The 18,208-nt window shown below is 43.7% G+C and overlaps 1 long non-coding RNA gene across 1 annotated transcript in view; it reads left to right on the top strand.

The window, feature by feature from the left end:
• The first annotated feature begins 585 nt into the window (after positions 1 to 585).
• Positions 586 to 18,208, top strand: part of LOC310841595 — a 58,544-nt gene continuing 40,921 nt past the window's right edge. The window contains exon 1 of the long non-coding RNA XR_014562576.1: positions 586 to 1,817. This is a non-coding gene — a long non-coding RNA (uncharacterized lncRNA). The remainder of the gene's footprint in view (positions 1,818 to 18,208) is intronic.

Consider the following 18,208-nt stretch of genomic DNA (forward strand, 5'->3'; position numbering starts at 1 on the left):
TGTGTTAGAGAGAGAGAAACTCATTCTGATCATGGTGGGTGAATGATGAGAGAAGTATTCCCTCATCCTGTGTACCACCTCCTTCTAAGAATTGCCTCTTCCCCCACCCCAACCCACTGCCCACCCACCTATAATTTTAAACAGAAAAAAATAAGATGTGTAAAATGTCTGGTTTAGCCCTTACTGAGTTTCTTTCATATGTCTGAAAAGGTAGACCCTGTGAAGGCATGAAAGAAGGGAAGTAGGTCAATAGTGCCAGGTGTGATTATAATAGGCAGTTGGTGAAGGTGGCTCCCTGTTTGACACTTAATCCACAAAACAGGAAGCAGTATGGAATAACAGCAACCGTTGTGCAATGTCCATCAGACTCAGCACCCCATCATCATTGGGAACCATTGTTTGACAGCTGCTTTCTTAAGGCTTTTCTTCATTGCACACCACATGCCTAGGAGAAACTGCACATTTAGCTCCTTGTGTGCTGATGATGGAAGTGGTGCCGTTTTCTGGTAGTTTTCTGGTCTTCCTAGTAGTTGCAAGACACTTCCTTTCCTTTTGTTGGGTGCAGAATACGACTGCCCACTCTTTGTTTGTTGAAAGGAATTCTTTCACTCATTTATTTGTCGTTTTATGTCAAATGATGTGAATATAGTCAGATGGCTAATATGCAGGGCTGGTCCAAAACACTTTGTGGCCTGAGGCCACTGCTCCCATTCCTTGTACAGAAACCAACCAGCTGCGGAGTTGAACCTTATTTCAATACTGGAGACAGAGGCTAGCTTACACCCCACTCTGCTCTCCAGCACTTTGCCACACACCCTGCCCCTGTCATCTACTGCCTGAGGCAGCCACCTCACTTCATCTAATGGCTGGACTGGCTGTGCTAATATGACCATGAGGGGGACATTTGGGTTAATTTGGAAGTTGCCAACTTAGTGGCCCTTGGGTGCCATGGTGCCCAGGAAGCCTTCATTGGCACCCTCAGGCAGAAGCCCCAGACTCAGAGTTTTCTTGTTTTAAAAAGTAGGTCTCTAGCCCTCCTAGAAAAAGGGTTATGAAGCAAAATGTGCAGGTACTCTTCTAAGCAATTTCTGTGAAATGTAGCAGCCCAGCTCCTCTCACCTGTCAGTGTTTTTAGCCAATGAGTGAAGTCACAGCTGCGATTGATAAGTGAGTTGTTTGGACATCCGGTGATAGGAATCCCTGGGGTTCTAAAGAGTTGTTTTCCTCTCTTTATTGCACTTCCCCTGCTTCTTTCTTACTTCCTATTCCTTGGATCCACCTGTTTTGTTTTCCTCCCTGATAGGGAGCAGGTGGCAGTCAGCTTCTTGACAAGCCTCTTTTTTTAAAAAAAAAAAGTGTGTTGAGGTAGTGGAAGAAGCACAGGAAACCTTCATTTTGCTGCCTTCTGGCCATGTGGAACACTGGGCAGACAGCTGCTTGAGGAACTTTTGGAAAAGTTGAGGTGAGGAAACAAATGCAGGAATCTTCCCACTCATGCTGTGTTTTGTTTTGCTACCTACTGGTACATGGAGCAGGCAGCTGCTTGGGAGAGGCTTCCATTGAACACAGGGGTGGAGCTGTGAGTGAGAGGGTAGGGCATCCCTTTTTCTTTTCTTTTCTTTTGTTTCTGCTGCTTGCCCCACAGCAGGGATTGCTCCAAGGTTGTCTTTTGGAGGCAGGGGAGAGCTCAGTGGAAATGCAGAAACATTACAAGTATTGTTATTGCCTCCTCATACAGAGTTTTGAGAAGCTTGTAGATGACGTTCCGCCTCAAACTTCACACTACTCTGGGCCAGAATTGTTCAGCTACTACTCCGGTGAGTATTTTCTGTGTGTTTTCATTGTATTTATGTTCATCTTTTTATTCCACAAATGTAGTTTAAAAAACCCATATTGCCAGCATGAATATGTATTTTTATTTCATAGAATCGTATGCATGTGTATGGCTGGCTGTAGCAATTCAAAATTATACCTGGATTCAGTTACCTTTTATTTTCTAGCTCTAAACGACACACTTAAAAAAAAGTGCATAACAGCCAAGACTTAACAGTACATACCAGTATATGGAAAAGAAGAAAGTTTTTCAAACATGTTTTGTTTTAAAAAATAAGAATAGGTTTTTTATTTTCCATATTTGAACCATTTTATGTTCTGGTCCCTTTTCCTCTCATACTCTTTTGGTGGTGGCAGCCATTTCGTGATGGCAGCAGCCATTTTCTGACTAGTGCCTTTAGGACCATCTCAGAATTCCAGGTTGGCAATCACTGGATAATAGATAGTTGTTTTGAGGAGGTTTTGTTATAGAGTTGACTGAAACTCCTCTGTGGAAAGCTGAATTCATATTGAGAGTTACTGAAGGCTAACATGAGGTGGGGTGAATAGGGGGATTTGTGGTTCTCCAGAACAGCATTTAAGCTTTTAGGGCTCTGCTAATGTTTCAGTCACTTTGGAGTGGGTTTCATATGCTACATCCAGGCTTTGTGCAAGAGAATGTCTCTGGGTGACATGTAAACAATTTTGTGCTTATATATATACCTTCAGTAGTAGTGTATACATTAGGACCCAAATATAGACGTTTAACTTTTTTTTAAAAAAAACTGATGCCAGGAAAGTTAATGGTCTCTCCTTTCATTCTTCAAGTACATGACTTTCTGTTGCTTAAAGTGCTCGGTAAGTTGTGTGCCTGAACATCAACAAAAGTGCAAGTTCCATTTCCAGGAAGCAACAATCAGTGCATCTGGACTCAAAGACAAAAATATTTCCATTTGTTAAAATATTGGAGAAAGGTGCTACTTTATTGGTTGTTGTAACGCAGTAACACAAGTAGGATGGCAGATGGGAGAAATCTTCCCCCGACCCCTTTAAAAATGGTGAAAATCAAGGTTTTTCAGAAGGTGAGAAAGGATTGGAAAAGGCAGGAACACTATACTTAGCTCTGTGAGCGCCAGCAATATCTCACAATTAGGAACTTGCAGGAGTTGTGTGCACTGAGAGGCAAGTTGGTTGAGGGGCAGGGTGATGTTAATCATCCTGAAATGCATGCATAGGCAGCCTACTGAACTAACTGAACTTTTGATCTGATTTAGGCTGGCAGGTTTTATGCACTACACATATGACAGGTCTTTAAAAGGCAGAGTGTTCCTTCCTTTTGGCCAAACTAGACCATACACATTAGTTCTGTGTCTGTGTCCTCAATTGCAGGAGAAAGGGTTAACATGTGGGACACCTGTTAAGGATAATGGTTTAATTTTCTGAAACAGGAATGTTTGCTTATGTTGAATTGCTGTGTATTTTTAGCATAGGTTTTTTTCCTTTGACAGAAGCTCTCCTGTGATTGGCTGACTGTGAGTCATATGAGAGAGCTATTCTATTCTGTTGTGACTGTTATTAAAGTAACTGTCATTTTTACTGCTTTCTGTTCTTCTCTCTGTGCGCATGTGAGGGGTAATGGCTGCTGTGAGAGGTTTCTCAAGGTACTGCTGAGGACAATGTGTGTTAGTGTGATCTGTCTGACGTGAAACAGACAGAGGACATCCCTAAATGTTAATAGGGAGAAACCCAGGCATGAGATTGTAAATATATTCTTCTAAGTTATATTTTTGAAAGTAAAGGTTTATTTGGAATATAATATATAATATAAAGTGTCCGGACATTGCATATCATCAAAATTTGATATCTACACACAACAACACCTGATCCAGATTTGGACCGCACGGTGGGTGGTAGGAGACTTTAACCTGAGGTGGGAAAACCCAGACTGTTGCAGGGGGCAAATGAGACCCTTCATGGCCCTTGTATCTCACCCTTGGGCTTCTGCCCAGCCACATCTCTCACTGCCCCTGCTGTGAACTTTCCTCTAATGATTTTATCTGACAGGAACCTGCCATTCAGCTGTGGTAATGCCTCTGGCTTGCCTGGATTAAGTGATGTGTGTCGGTATGTGGCCCCCAGAAGGTCACCCATGAAAGAATATGGTCCTTAATGGGTTTAGGTAAAGGGACCCCTGACCATTAGGTCCAGTCGTGACTGGCTCTGGGGTTGCGGCGCTCATCTCGCTTTACAGCTTCTAGGTCATGTGGCCAGTATGACTAAGCTGGTTCTGGCAAACCAGAGCAGCGCACAGAAACACTATTTACCTTCCCGCCGGAGCGGTACCTATTTATCTACTTGCACTTTGACGTGCTTTCGAATTGCTAGGTTGGCAGGATCACGGACCGAGTAACGGGAGCTCACCCTGTCGCGGGGATTTGAACCGCCAACCTTCTGATCGGCAAGTCCTAGGCTCTGTGGTTTAACCCACAGTGCCACTTGTGTCCCCTCTAATGGGTTTAGTCCATGTTTAATTCCAAACGGAGTCCGTTTTTATGCCTCTAGTCACTTCAAGCTGCACAATATTAATATCTGCAATACTGACAATTTGCATAGGGGCAGGAAGCTTCCATCGAAGCAAATTCTCAGTGCAGGGCTCCCAGCCCAAATCAGTGCCATGGGAAGGGGAGGGGAAAGTGTTGAAGCACACTCTTACACACATCCACAATGCTGGTAATTTATGTTGTTAGAAGAACAACCCTGCATTTAAGAGCACAGATACGGAGCTAGCATACCATCTAGTCTGGCCTTCAGCCACATTTACTTTTACTTAGCTAGTTCCTCTGAATTCTTTCAGGACCTAAGCTTGCTAAACAGAAACAACTTACAACATAGGGAAACTGTTTTTCTGGGACTGTTCTGCTTGAGCCTGAAAGTGTGGGAGGGGGATAGCATAATTGGATGTTGCTCCCAATTAACAATTACTTGCTGTATCACCCATCCCCAACCTCGTGGCCTCTAGATGTTATTGGACTCCCATCAGACCAAGCCAGCATGGCCACTGGTCAGGGATGATGGGCATTGAAGTCTAAAACATCTGGAGGGCATTTGTTTGTGGGAGGCTGTCCTTTTCATAGAAAGCTAGATGTTAAGCGAGAGGGTTCTTGCCTGGCCTTCTGCTAGATTTGCTAACTTTGTACATTGAGGTTTCCCCCACCCCATTCAAATATGCTAGCCCTCTGGAGTGGTATAGCTCCGGAGGAGTATTACTATGTGATGACCTGTCCTGTTTGACCAGGCCTTACTGTAAAGCAAGTGATCATACATCCAAATCTCTGCCCTAAAGGAATGGAAAAAAGAACGAAGGGCTTGCCTTACCTGTGTCCTTCCATTGTGGTTTCTCTGAATTAAAAAGTAATCAACGGTTATGAAAAACCATGATTGGAAAAGCAAAGATAACCACCGATAAGAACTGAGCAAATCACAGGGCAAGAACGCATCTTGTAAATAAATGTAACGACAATGGAATTACTGTCAAATCAAATTATACAAATTACAGGTCGTAAACAGCCTCTCCGAAGCAGCCCAATTGATTACTCAAAATGAAATGAGAAACGCCAAGAGGGAGCTTGCAGCATACTAAGCACCTTCTCATCAAAGACAGGCACCTCATCAACCTCCAGCCAGCAAAACCCATCCCCAACACTGGCTTTTCTGGAGGTCTTGCTAGCAGTCAAATTGCCTAAGCAGCAGCCAACAATTCCCCTTCCAGGGCAGTGACTTCTATGGCCAAGATCCCTCAAATCATGGAGGCAGTAGTGCTTAGATTTAATACAATTTAGATTCTCTGATAACTGGCCAAAGGTCAGCCTGAAACTAAAGATACACTAAGGGTGCTTCTAGCCAATCTGTTTATTGAGCATTTTGCTGATTTGTTTGCAGGAAGATTAGATAATGTTGGCTATTTAATTAGCATTTGTTCTGATTTGTTTGCAGCAAGGTTAGATGACCTTGCATCAAAGTGAGTGTTGTCCCACACTTTTCAGGGCGTTTCCCCACCACTTTCCTTATTGCAAAGAGACTGGCTGTTTGGGGAATTGGGTTTGTTGCACAAGGCCTTACAATCAAGTATAATTTCTCAACCTGAATTTGCTGGTATGTGGTGGACTTCCACCCCAAAATAGCAACAGTCTGGAAATGCTCTAAGGCTTTGTACAGATATGGATGCACATTGATATGTAAGGTGTTTGCTTTTTCACCCAGCTTGGATGTAATGCATTTGGCAGCTGTAGTGGTGAGTTTTGATTCAGTGCTCTACTTTGCTCCTTCCTTCCACGGTGTATGCTTCAAGAAGGCTGTCCCTACTCTACTCTTATTTTTAAGGTGCTCCATGGACATTTATTTGCCTTTCCTGTTGTGTCTGCTACAATATTTTTAATTAGAGAGACCAGGACTTGAACTTGCTACCTTCTCCAAGCAGGGTATATACGCCACCATTCCCAGGAAGAGTGCCTTCCTTTCTCCCCCAGATTATGGGTTTGTCTGGGAATTCAGGAGCTCACACACCAAGATGAGAGATGCTCCTTGAACATGATGGCACTACATAAAGTTTATGATGCTTTGCACATAACTCTAAACCAAATTATTGCTTAGCATGAATATAGAGCAAAAATTGTGGCCACTTCTTCCTCAGTCCTGCTGCCACTGTATTACACAGAGCTAAGCCCTGGTTTGGCTTCCCATTACATGTCAACAGCGTCTCTATTTGCAGCCTCATGGGGAATTAAAAAATACCCATTGTTTGTGGCCTCTTCTCATATATTTATGGGAATGTCTGATGTCCTGGGGCAAAGCACCATTCATTCCAATGGACCAACCTCCACTGTGCACAGGGCTATAGTATCTCAGCAATCTTTACAATCATACCCCTACAGCTCTATATGTGTTGTGCTTTAATTTGACCCCCCCACCCCACCCCAATTCATTTCATGACTATAGGTCCCTGGCTGCTCGTGCCCTCTGGATATGGATGAGAACTTTGCCTTTACAACTTTCAGAGGAGATGAATTCTGCAACTCCCCTAGATAGCTTGTTCAACAGTTTCCGGCAGTTTGAAAGTTTGTTCTCAACCCTAATATTTAATCTAAATTGACCACACCACAACTTAAATCAATTCCTTCTTGTTCTTTGCTCGGCCACACAGCCATTTTCCATCTTCATTATGACAGCTTTTTATTTGAAAAGTGTTATCCTTTCCTCCCTCAATCATGGTTTCATTGAGACTGCACATCCTCACTTCCTTCTCTTGGTAGGACTTATATTCCAGCCAAGAAGCCCGACTACCTCCTCCTCCTGCTGTTGCTTACGACTTTTCATCTGTAAGGATTTCCTATTACCAAGAGCTGTTTGTCACTTGTTTCTCTTTACTCCTAACAGGTTTTATTTATGAAGTCCTGTTTCATCATTACAAATGGCAACACTCCTTGTTTCTCTGACTTTATCTCCTGTCCACAGAGTTGCAATATTGTGATGTCAAGAGGTAACTGAGGAGTCCAGCCTAGTATAAAAGCCAATCCCCACTTCCTCTTGCTGCTGCTTCCCACCCCCACCCCCAGGGAAAACCACTCCTTAGCGCTCAGTCAGAGCAAAGAACAGTTTTTTTTCTTTCTTGTGGATTGCCGCTTGTTCCGAAAGAGCATGTTTTCCCTGGGAAAGGAGCAGAGCAAGCAGAACACCAGAGCCACCTTTCCCAATCTGGTGTCTTCCAGTTGTTGCTGGACTACAACTTCCATTATCCCTAAGCATTGGCTGTGCAGTCAGGGACCGATGGGAGTTGGAGTCCAACTGCATCTGGAGGGTGACAGGTCTGCAGACACATCACTTCTTTTTAAGAGACTTTGAAAAACTTTGAAAGAGGAATGGTTGCTTATGGTATATGTAGCCATGCCTACTTTTCCAGCATGGAATTGCAGGGGGTTGAGGTTGTACAGTATTGGTTTCTCCCAGCCCTGTTCCTTGATAAAACTGGTGGTTTAGACGTTTTCAGAGCCCAAATAAAAACCGATTTCTTTCTTTACTGCTATATTTATCCTCTGTGTTTTTCCCAACTGGGGGAAAAACAAGGTATATTTGGCACCTTATGGGGCAGCAGCTTGCTGCTCCATTTCTAACATTGGACATATTTGTAATTATGGTTTGAATAAAACTGAAAGCATTTTTAGTTTTAAATTACAGCACATAAAGTTTTGTTGTTGTTGTTGTTGTTGTTTAGTCGTTTAGTCGTGTCCGACTCTTCGTGACCCCATGGACCAGAGAACGCCAGGCACCTCTGTCCTCCACTGCCTCCCGCAGTTTGGTCAAACTCATGCTGGTAACCTCGAAAACACTATCCAACCTGTTTGCTAACTAAGTTATACATAAAATATTTTATGTTCTTGACATAGTAAATGTAAGTTTATAACTGATAAGAGAATCCTAAGTAACGTGTATTTTTACTCCCTCCATTTTTCCATTTATTTTCTGGAAATTGTGGTGGGGCAAACATTTCCTATGGCTTCAGTTTTTCCAAAAAAATTACTCCTCTAGGCTAGCCACTATCTCTCAACCAGATGCAAAAGAGAACAGGGCTTACGCATCTTAAGAAGTTGTGTAGAAGAGGGGATTTCAGCAAATGATGTAGTTACCCTATCTCACAGGGTTGCTGAGCTCATAAAACGGGGAACCATAGATGCTGCTCTTTGGCGGGGGGGGGGGAATTGGGGTGTAAATGTAAATAATAAGTGTCAACACTTAATGACCAGGGGGGAAATTAGCTAGCTTTAGGATGCAATCCTCTGTTTCCTGGTGGGTTTCCCCAGGGACCGCAGGATTTTGCAGATCTCCGGCTCCATGGATAACGCCTTGCAGCCATGGTAATCTCTGTGGAGATGACAAAAAGGAGGTGTTCCTTCCTGTACTATGTCTCAGGGGATCAGGCAAAGCTATGGATCTGCCAGATTCAGAGCCCTGCCATTCCTCTAACATGCTTCTGAAATGGAGATGGCCTACTGATTTTGCCTCCCATTGGGATCAATGGGAGGATAAATCTTGAGGTGAGGGAAACGCAACTTCCTGGAAACCCACTTCCATTTCCAGGCTTACTTGGATGCCTTTAAAAGGATTAGACAAAATCCTTGGAGGATAAAGGCTCTCAGTGGCTACTCTGTTGGAGGCAAGCTGCTTCTGAATACCAATTGCTAGGAATCGCAAGCAGAAAGAGTGATGTTGCTCACAGGCTTCCCATGGCCAACCAGCAGAACTAGATGGACCTTTGGTCTGATCCAGTAAGTCTCTTCTTATGCTTTCTTGTTTCTTAAAAGAAGAAAGAAAGTCGAGAAATGCCGCCTTCCCCTTCTCCAATGTGCTTGTGCAATCCCAGCAGGGCTTTGGACTTAGTAGAAAGAAAGGCAAAGGCGGAAGAAACTCCTAATTCCTTTGGACTGCTCTGTTAGAGTGTCTGCCCCTCAGCCGGAAGAAGTCTTGTTCTAAGCACATTTCATAGAGGCCGACTGCCATGGTGTTTACATCAGGTTTCATCTCTTACTTGATGAGGGTCACAGAGCAAACTAATAACACCTAAGTATATGAGGATATTAAATGAACAATGACAGGCTCACTCATCACCCTAGCCTCTTGTCCTAGCCAGGGGTGAAAGGTTCATAAAACTTAAATAGTAACCTAATTGAAGGGGCTTCCCCCCCTCCCATCCCCTCCTTTTTTTGCCTGCCTTCTGCCAAATTTACACTTTTATCTGATGATCTGTAATAGATGCCATTGAAGAAAGCAAGAATTTCTCAGTCACCTTCCCTCATAGTCCAGAGCTTGCATCTCACCTAAATCTCCCTTTTCTGAGTCCAAGACTGGACAGGGTATTATTTAACTCACCTGTTTTATTATTATTTTTTAATAAAATTGTCTTTAAAATGTATGAGACGCATCGTAGAGGACAAGGTGTACCAAAGAAGCAAGTGCAGAGTCAGCTGAAAATGTTTCTAAATGCAATAAATAAGTAACGAGGGGGGAAGAAGAGGGCCTTGGGAGACAGAGAGAGACACAAGGGGGAAGTGTGTGTGTGTGTGTGTGTGTGTGTGTGTGTGTGTGTCAGAGAGACACAGAAAGAGAGAGGCTCTTGCTCATATATCAATTCAGAAACCTCATCTTAGAGGCTGAATGTTCTCCTTTTTGCTACAAGGCCTCATAGAGTTGTGGATAGATGCTGCACACACACCATACATTTAAAGCAAATTTTCCATGCCAAAGAATCCTGGGAACTATAGTTCACCCATCATGAAGCTTCAATTCCCAGCACCCAGGGAAATGTCCCAAAGACATTTTGGCAACTGAGGTGAACCACAAAATGGTGCGCCCCACCCCACCCCGGGAAGAATGGGTAAGCGAAGGTCTACATCAGCAGCAAAGGTAGGAGGAGACCAACAGCACCTCTTATCTGCCAAGAGGATGCTGTAGAGGAAGCCTATGAAGGTGGGCAGATCTGGCCTCCAGTGACTGTGCTGCAGCTGTCACTGCTACCGTGGCGGCAGCAGTGGGCGATGCATTCCTTGGAGGCCAGCTCTGCCGTGCCTGTGGATCTAGCTGCCTGAGGCATTCGCCTCACCTTGCCTCGTGTTGGCCAGCCCTGCTAGCACCCTTAACAAAATACACTTCCCAGGATTCGTGTGTGTGCGTGTGTTTGTACGCTTTAAATGTATGTGGTGTACTTGGCCAGAGAGGGAACGTGGTTTCCTTTTCCATCCATAAGGAAGCCTAAATACTGTCAACTCCAGAATTGGCCCCCTCCTGCTGTTACCCTCTCAATGACTTCAAGTACATGACAGGATGGTAGGCGTAATTCAAGGACTTGCTCAAGCAAAAGGACTGGAGGGGGTAGGGGAGCAGGGCTAGAGAGGTGTGTGGCCTGGGGAGGAGGCAGGGTCTGTGGAGAATACTGAGGACCAGATAAAGCAGCCTGGAGGGATGCATTTGGGGCCTGGGCCTGAAGTTCCCCATCAATGTAGAGAGGGAATCTGAGTACATGGAGCTACTAAGAGAGCCCATAGGATGAGAAATAGAGGAAATGTGAGAATGAGAATAGCTCCCCTTCTAAGTTGCTTCCAAAGCTCCCCACTTCTCCTTAGCACCAAAAGAGAGCACCTATTTGGCAAGTTTAAAATGGTTTACTTACAAACTCTTTGAAGGTCAGATTCATGTGCTTTTCCATAAAGCAGCAAGAAAAGACAGGCAATTTAACTTAGTTTCAAAAGTGGTAAACGTTTCTAAATTACTTATATAGAAACATGAATATGGCTTGCTTAAGTCATGTGTTCTGGGCTTGGGACAACCAGCTCAGATCTCCTTCCTGGTAGGATTCACATGCTGGAAAAAAAGAAAGAACAAAGACTTTGGTGACCTTCCTCCCAAGGTGAGGGGGCGTGACTTAGCTAAGCCTGGTAGGACATCTTATTCTATGGTCTTAACCCCTTCATGCATTAATTAGAGTTAAGCATGTTGGTTGTATGAAGCTGATTTATCCCACAGCCTTTAGTGTGGCTCTGGTGATGCCAGTGCAGTGCAGAACTAGCAGAGAAAATTCACTGCTACAAGATGATGTGATGATGCCCAGTAGTTTAATGCCAAAGTACGCATTACATGCAGAACATGCCTCCCACTCCACAGTGGGAAGAAGGGAATGGGAGAGAGAGAAGCAGAAGGTAGATTACGTGTTCTCTCTCTGGCACTGTTTCTCTGCTACAAATTGACCCTTCCCAAAGCTCTTTTCCAATAGCCATTGGAGTTCTATTGTGCTTGTTTGTGTGTAACATGCACTTTGGCTCTTAAATGGCTTTTTAGAAGAGACAGGTAAACTCTCTGAAGAGAGGTCAATCCATTGCTATTAGCACTAATAGCTAAATGGAAACTCCTTGTATACTTCTGAATAGTGAAGCGGAGGGCAAGTAAAGGTATATAATATAGTTATTGCCTGCATGCCCTTCTTCTGATCAACTAAATGTATCCAGGGAGCCACTGTTGGCTTGGCTAGGGTGATATTTGTCTGATCCAGCAAAGTAGTTCTTTTTAAATAAAGGACATTGTGCTGCACCCATTGGGCTTCTCTGGCACACAGGCAGCATGGAGGACGGATATTGCTTATTGTAAGGGAAAGCAGATAGGATCACCAACCTTTTTGAATCCATGGGCACATTTGGAAACAGTCACGGGTACCAGCACCTCACAACCTATTCTACTGGCTACAATGGAATGCTTCTTTCAAGTTTAATTTTAGAGAGGGGAGGGGACCCTATGAACGCTAGGGAAGACCCCTGCCCGCAGGTGCCATGTTGGTGACCTCCATTTCCTGGCAGCCTAGGCCCATGCCCAGTAGGTTTTGCCATACTTTCCAGGAATAAGGCTGGCACTTCAGCTACAGTAACAGTACAGAGTTGCTGCTAATGAGCGTGGCTGCTTACGTCTCACCAAAAAAAGAGAGGCCGAGCAAAGGCATCAGTTTGCATAATTGGTAATTTATATACACGGTTGCAATTTTAGAAATAATTGCCAAAATTTAAATAGAAACACAAGGGAAGGCCGTGACCAGGTAATCGTGTCCCTGCTCATGGCTGATGGCCCAATTTAAGTTTCCTGCTGGTCTCCTTTATTTGGTTTTTTTAAAAAATCTTTAAACCAGGCTTGGACCAGACAGCCTTGGTCTGTAAAACAGGACATATGCATAGGAATTCAACATCATGCTGTCAAATGTTCTGTCAGTGCAAGCATTTCTGCTTGCCTGATGGAATGTTCTCCCCTTTCCTCCCATGTGTGCTGTTCTGGGGGTTCTCCTGATCCCCCCCCCTAAGTAAAGGAGGTTGCAGGGGGAGAAGAGGGGGGAGCCTCATGGTGCTAGAAGAAGTCATGGCACTCCTGGTAGGATGTTACAGCAGTACCTTGGTTCTCAGACACCTTGGTACTCAAACAACTTGGAACCCAAACACTGCAAACCTGGATGTTACTGTTCTGGTTTGCGAACCTTTTTCGGAAGCCGAAGATGCTCCGTTTTGAGTGTTACGCGTCCGTTTTGAGTGCCACACTTCTGTTTTGAATGTTAACGCTGAGGTCTATCTGTTTTTGCTATTTATTTTGCGTTTTTGCGGCTCTTTTTTGTGACTGTGTGGAACCCAGTTCAGCTACTGATTGATTGATTTGATTGATTGAGCGACTGCAGTACATTGTTTATTGCTTTCATTTTATGGATCATTAGATAGTAAAATTGCTGTTAAATTGCTGTTTTAGGGGTTGTTTTTAAAAGTCTGGAATGGATTAATCCATTTTGCATTATGAAGTTACAGGGAACCAGGCAGAGGGCCTTCTCAGTAGTGGTGCCTGCCCTGTGGAACGCCCTCCCATCAGATGTCAAGGAAATAAACAACTATCTGACTTTTAGAAGACATCTGAAGGCAACCCTGTTTAGGGAAGTTTTTAATGACTGATGTTTTAATGTATTTTTAATATTTTGTTGGAAGCCGCCCAGAGTGGCTGGGGAAACCCAGCCAGATGGGTGGGGTATAAATAATGAATTCTTATTCTTATTATTTTTGTATGGGAAAGCAGCGCACCTTGGTTTTGGAACGCTTTGGTTTTGGAACGGATTTCCGGAACGGATTAAGTTTGAGAACCAAGGTACCACTGTAGTTGAATCTTGCCTAAGACCACCCTACAGCTCATGCCACTCTAGCTTATTCCATTCCATAGGACCAAGGGGCCCAGCTCATGAAAGCAAGAGCTGGCTGTGATTTCTGCAGAAGGGAGCATGGGGTCAAGAGCCTTCTGGTAAAGGAGGAGAATTGTTGCAAACATGCATGTGATACAAAATAAATGGATGTGTCTTGTATTCTGAATCTCTATTTATGGAAAGCTCTGACATCAATGTCGGAAATACTTATTGTACCAGTAAATGATGGAAATGAGGGTGTTCCTTGGTCATTGGCCAAAGGCATCTGGTTTGGTCTTGACAATTAACAAATAAATGTCAGACATATGAATGAGCTGTCACAGAACAACATTTCTGTGTAGGCTGACTTTATGTACTAGTTGTGAGCCGCCGAGTGTTGAAGCAAGTGATATACATGCATGAGTGTGACCAAGCCTTGACCTTCTCACAATGCACAACCGCTTCTTCTGGTGCATTTTCTGTCTGCTACCAGTAGAATGAGTGTATACTAGAATGTCACCTGCAGAAGTTTATGAATGGGTGGACAAAGTCAAAGTGGCTATTCAGCAGAGTATTACCAACCGGTTAACAAGCAGGTCTTTCGCTGCTGCTTTGCTGAAGGGTGGATACCTGAAGGGGCCATTACATGTTTAATTTTCACCTCTTGAGCTCAAACACCCAGCCAGCTTTTTCAGTCACATTGGTGTGGATCTATGGCAGGCTTCAGCTGCTGTGAAGCAGAGGTGGTGCAATTGCTCTTTCATTTCCCCATTAAAAAGTAAAGCAACAAAGCTTTGCTTCAGCTTATTTTTGTCAGCACCTTACAGTGCTCAGGAGATTAATGGGGCTGCTCTGTTATGTTAATACCTGGCTACTCATTAATAGAGCTGTCCCCTTTCCGCACAGGGGGACGATTGATAGTTGAAATTCTGACACTGGCAATAGAAAGCCCTTTTCTTTTGTTCCTCAAGAGGGGAAAGTTTCTAAATAGATTTATTTTACCATGAAAACACAAAAGAGCCTGTGGTGCATTAATTTTTCATATGGAGAGGATATAAACAGGTTGCATGTTTAAATAATTTATTTAGAGTCCTAGAATAGGTAACATCTCTTTTTCCCCACCCCCACCCTCCTCACCTAAGTCATTCATCATTTTGAGGAATAGGTATTTGCCAACTCCCGAGTGGTTTCGGATTGGTGTAGTTTTACAGGCTTGGCTGAGATGCCAGCCAATAAAATTCTTGCCTTCCATCCACTGGAACAGGTTTACACTGGGTGTTGATGTCCCAAGAAGAGATGGATATCTTTAAGACAAGGATGAGAGAAACAACAGCTCCCATCATCCCTGCTGGCAGGGGCTGATAGGAGTTGGAGTCCAAGAGAATTTGGAAGGCTACAAGCTGCCCATTCCTGCTTTAAGATGATGTTGCATAAATAATGGAGTATTTCGTGGCATAAGGCCTCAGCTATATTCTGTGTTCAGAAAGTAGGACATCCATTTGCAAGCCATGCTACCTCATATTTCATTGTTTCTCTTTAGATTGCCTAGATCAGTGGCTTTTTATGTGCCAGTTTAGCCTGTGTGTCCAGAGTCCCCTATCCGGGCAAAACTTGCAAATCCCAGCAGCTTGAACTGCTCAGCGGCAACCAGTCTTGCCATGTCCAGTACTTCTGAGCCAGGCCCAATCATGTGTAACTGAAACATCCAAAGAAGCAATTTTTGAAGAAAGAAAAAGCTGACGCATTCGTGGAAATTGTGATCCGTCTGCAGAAAAACTTAGAAGCACTACGCTCAGCGGAGGAATCAATCCTTTCTTGTAAATAGTTTGTCAAGCACTAATTTGACAGCCTGGGGCAACTGGCCCCACTTCCCTTTGTACCCAGAGAATGCACCTGGCTATAAGGACACCTGCAATTGATGAGCACATAGTCCCAAAGCATGGAGAACATAGTTTTGGGAATAAAAACTTGGAACTACTGTGCTGCTGCTGACTGGCTTAGAAGAAGAGAAGGGAGGGAGGGAGAAGGGAGTGCAGAGATGAACAAAGGTTGTCAAAAGGGCAAGGCAAGCTCTCTTGAAAATTTCGAAAAGAACAAGCACATGTATTTTTCCAAACAAATCTGCTGTCCAGTGAGATCTGTTTACCACCTGCCTTATCTTTGAGTCACAGCTGAAATAACAACATGGGCTTTCAGTCCTGGCAGGTAGCTTCTATCTGACTCATTTAGAGCCAAGGTGACTTGGAAACCAGAGATGTTTGCTATTAAAACACATTAATGCTGTTATCAGCACACGAGGACGTATAACAATGCAGTCTGCCTGGACCAGCTTGGAGTTGATGGGTTGAGAAACAGTTTGAGTAGCTCACCCTTGGGGCAGAAACAGTCACTGGGAGCAGAAAGGAAGGAGGTCTGCGTACTAAGGGCACAATCTAGCACATTTAAGCCCCATTGAGCCTTTCGTTGAAACAGAAGGGACTTTGAAGTGCTGATTTCTCATTTCATTTCATTTCATTTCATTTTTCTTTTCTTTTTTGCTGTATTGGATGAATTGTTAATAACAATAAGCACAATTTAGCATTTCCTTTGTGGTTAAGAAACATTGCTTCACATCCCCCATCTCAGCAATTCTTACAATAATCTTCAGCCTCTAACTATAAAAGTAAGAATGTGCACGTGAAATGGCTAGATGTATTTACTTCTGCCTCTCTTTCCTTCCCCTTCTTCTGTTGTGTCTATGTCATGTGCCAAATTTTAGATAGTATGCTCCTTGAGGCAGGGACCTGCCGTTTTGTACTCTGTAAAGCAGGCTTCCTCAAACTCAGCCCCCCAGATGTTTTTGGCCTACAACTCCCATGAATCCCTAGCTAGCAGGACCCAGTGGTCAGGGAGGATTGGAATTGTAGTCTCAAAACATCTGGAGGGCTGAGTTTGATGAAGCCTGCTGTAAAGTATCACTGACACTGATGATACTATGTAAATAAATAATATTTTATGGTAGGTCCGTCTTTGTAACTTCATGCTACAGTGTGAGGTGGAATGGGATTGAGAAGTAGTAGTTGGTGAAAGCCAAGTCAGTGTATTTATGTGTAAGCTCAGATTTAAATCGGGGGTGACATGTTCACATACACAATAGTTAAGCTAAACAAAATGACCAAGTTTGCACATGCCACTAATACATATGATGGCTTAGTTTGAGTGAAGACCTTTACCCCGTGCTTCCCTGCTGACCCTGCTGCAGCCACACTACCTGAGGCTAAGCCACGTTTGGTGTGTTGTTGCCAGACCCAGGGCTATGGTTTGCCTCACTCCAGACAAACCCATGAGCTGTAACCATGTTATTTTTTTATTATTTGTTTAGCACTTGTGTGGAGGAAGACAGAACACAAGATTGGGTTCAGATGTAACACACAGCTATACCATAGTGCAGCAAGACATGGGGAGGAGCACGGCAGTCACAATCTTCAGTCTGGAAACCTGCTCATTCATGCTAAGCCATGGTTTGACTTAGAGTTGTGTATGAGTTATGTGTTGAGTCCAGGTACATCCGGCTTGCTTCCACTTCCAACGAGAAAACTTTAGTGTCGGCCAGTGGGTCACTCACGTGGTGCACTTCCCCCAGGGAACACAGAAATGATAGCTCCCTATTCTTTTGGTCTGGCTTTTGGTGCAAAGCTGGGAATAGGATAAATGTTTTATATGAATCATGTCCTACCTGTGGGGCTCCTGCAGTTGGACTCTGTGGGAAACAGGATGCTAAACTAGATCTTTTGGTTTGATCCAGCAAAGATCTTACATTCTTATGCAAGAGCTTGTATATTTCCCCCCTGGGACATCCTTCACAATAAATGGCAATAGCCAGTCGCGTAGATTAAATAGTGACTTCACTGATCCCACCAGCCAGTTCTGGAACTTAGAGCAGACTGGCTGTCATTTTACTGAAACATAAGCAGAGCTCAAAATATGATGCCTATCCCTCAGTCATATAAGTGGCAGCCATGTTCCCATTTGTGGGAATATTAATGACACTGGAATCCTAAAGAAGAAGAACTGTGTTATTATAGCAGCATAGCTGACCAGAATGAGCAGAATTGACTTTTTTTCTGTGAGTTCCTTGCTGACCTGAAAATGGTAAAAAAAATACAGCCCTGTATGTATGGCCTTTAGTGCAGCCAATAGGAGACAATTCTCTCCTGCAAAAACGTCTTATTACCTCCAAGTGTATTTGCATATATGGCTTAAGTAAGCAGACAAATATTTTTTGTGTGATCCCATTCTGTACAGCTAGCAAAATCCCACATCCCTGCCTCCCCCACAGCCACTTGTAGATGAATTGCTTCAGCTTTGTCCCTGAAAAAGACCTATTAATTCATTTATCATTAAAGCGGGTGGGGGCTGAGGAGAAATATAGGGTTGGAATCTTCTAACACTCTATCCAAGGAGCTTTGGCTCCCCAACAGGCTGTTGAAGGGATTTTCTCCATCTTCTAAAGAGAACTATGCTGTGTGTACACACAGTGGCAGAGCTGGCACATATAATTAGCTTTCCCCCCTTTCTTTTGCTCGACATTCTTCCTTTTCTGTTCTGCGATATCTCAGGGGATTATATCCTCTCTGACTTTCTCAGTCTTTCCTTCCAGTCTTCTTTGCTGTTAAGGCT

This window comes from Podarcis gaigeae (genome assembly GCF_964106915.1).
Source record: "Podarcis gaigeae genome assembly, chromosome: 3".
NCBI classification, from domain to species: Eukaryota; Metazoa; Chordata; class Lepidosauria; order Squamata; family Lacertidae; genus Podarcis; species Podarcis gaigeae.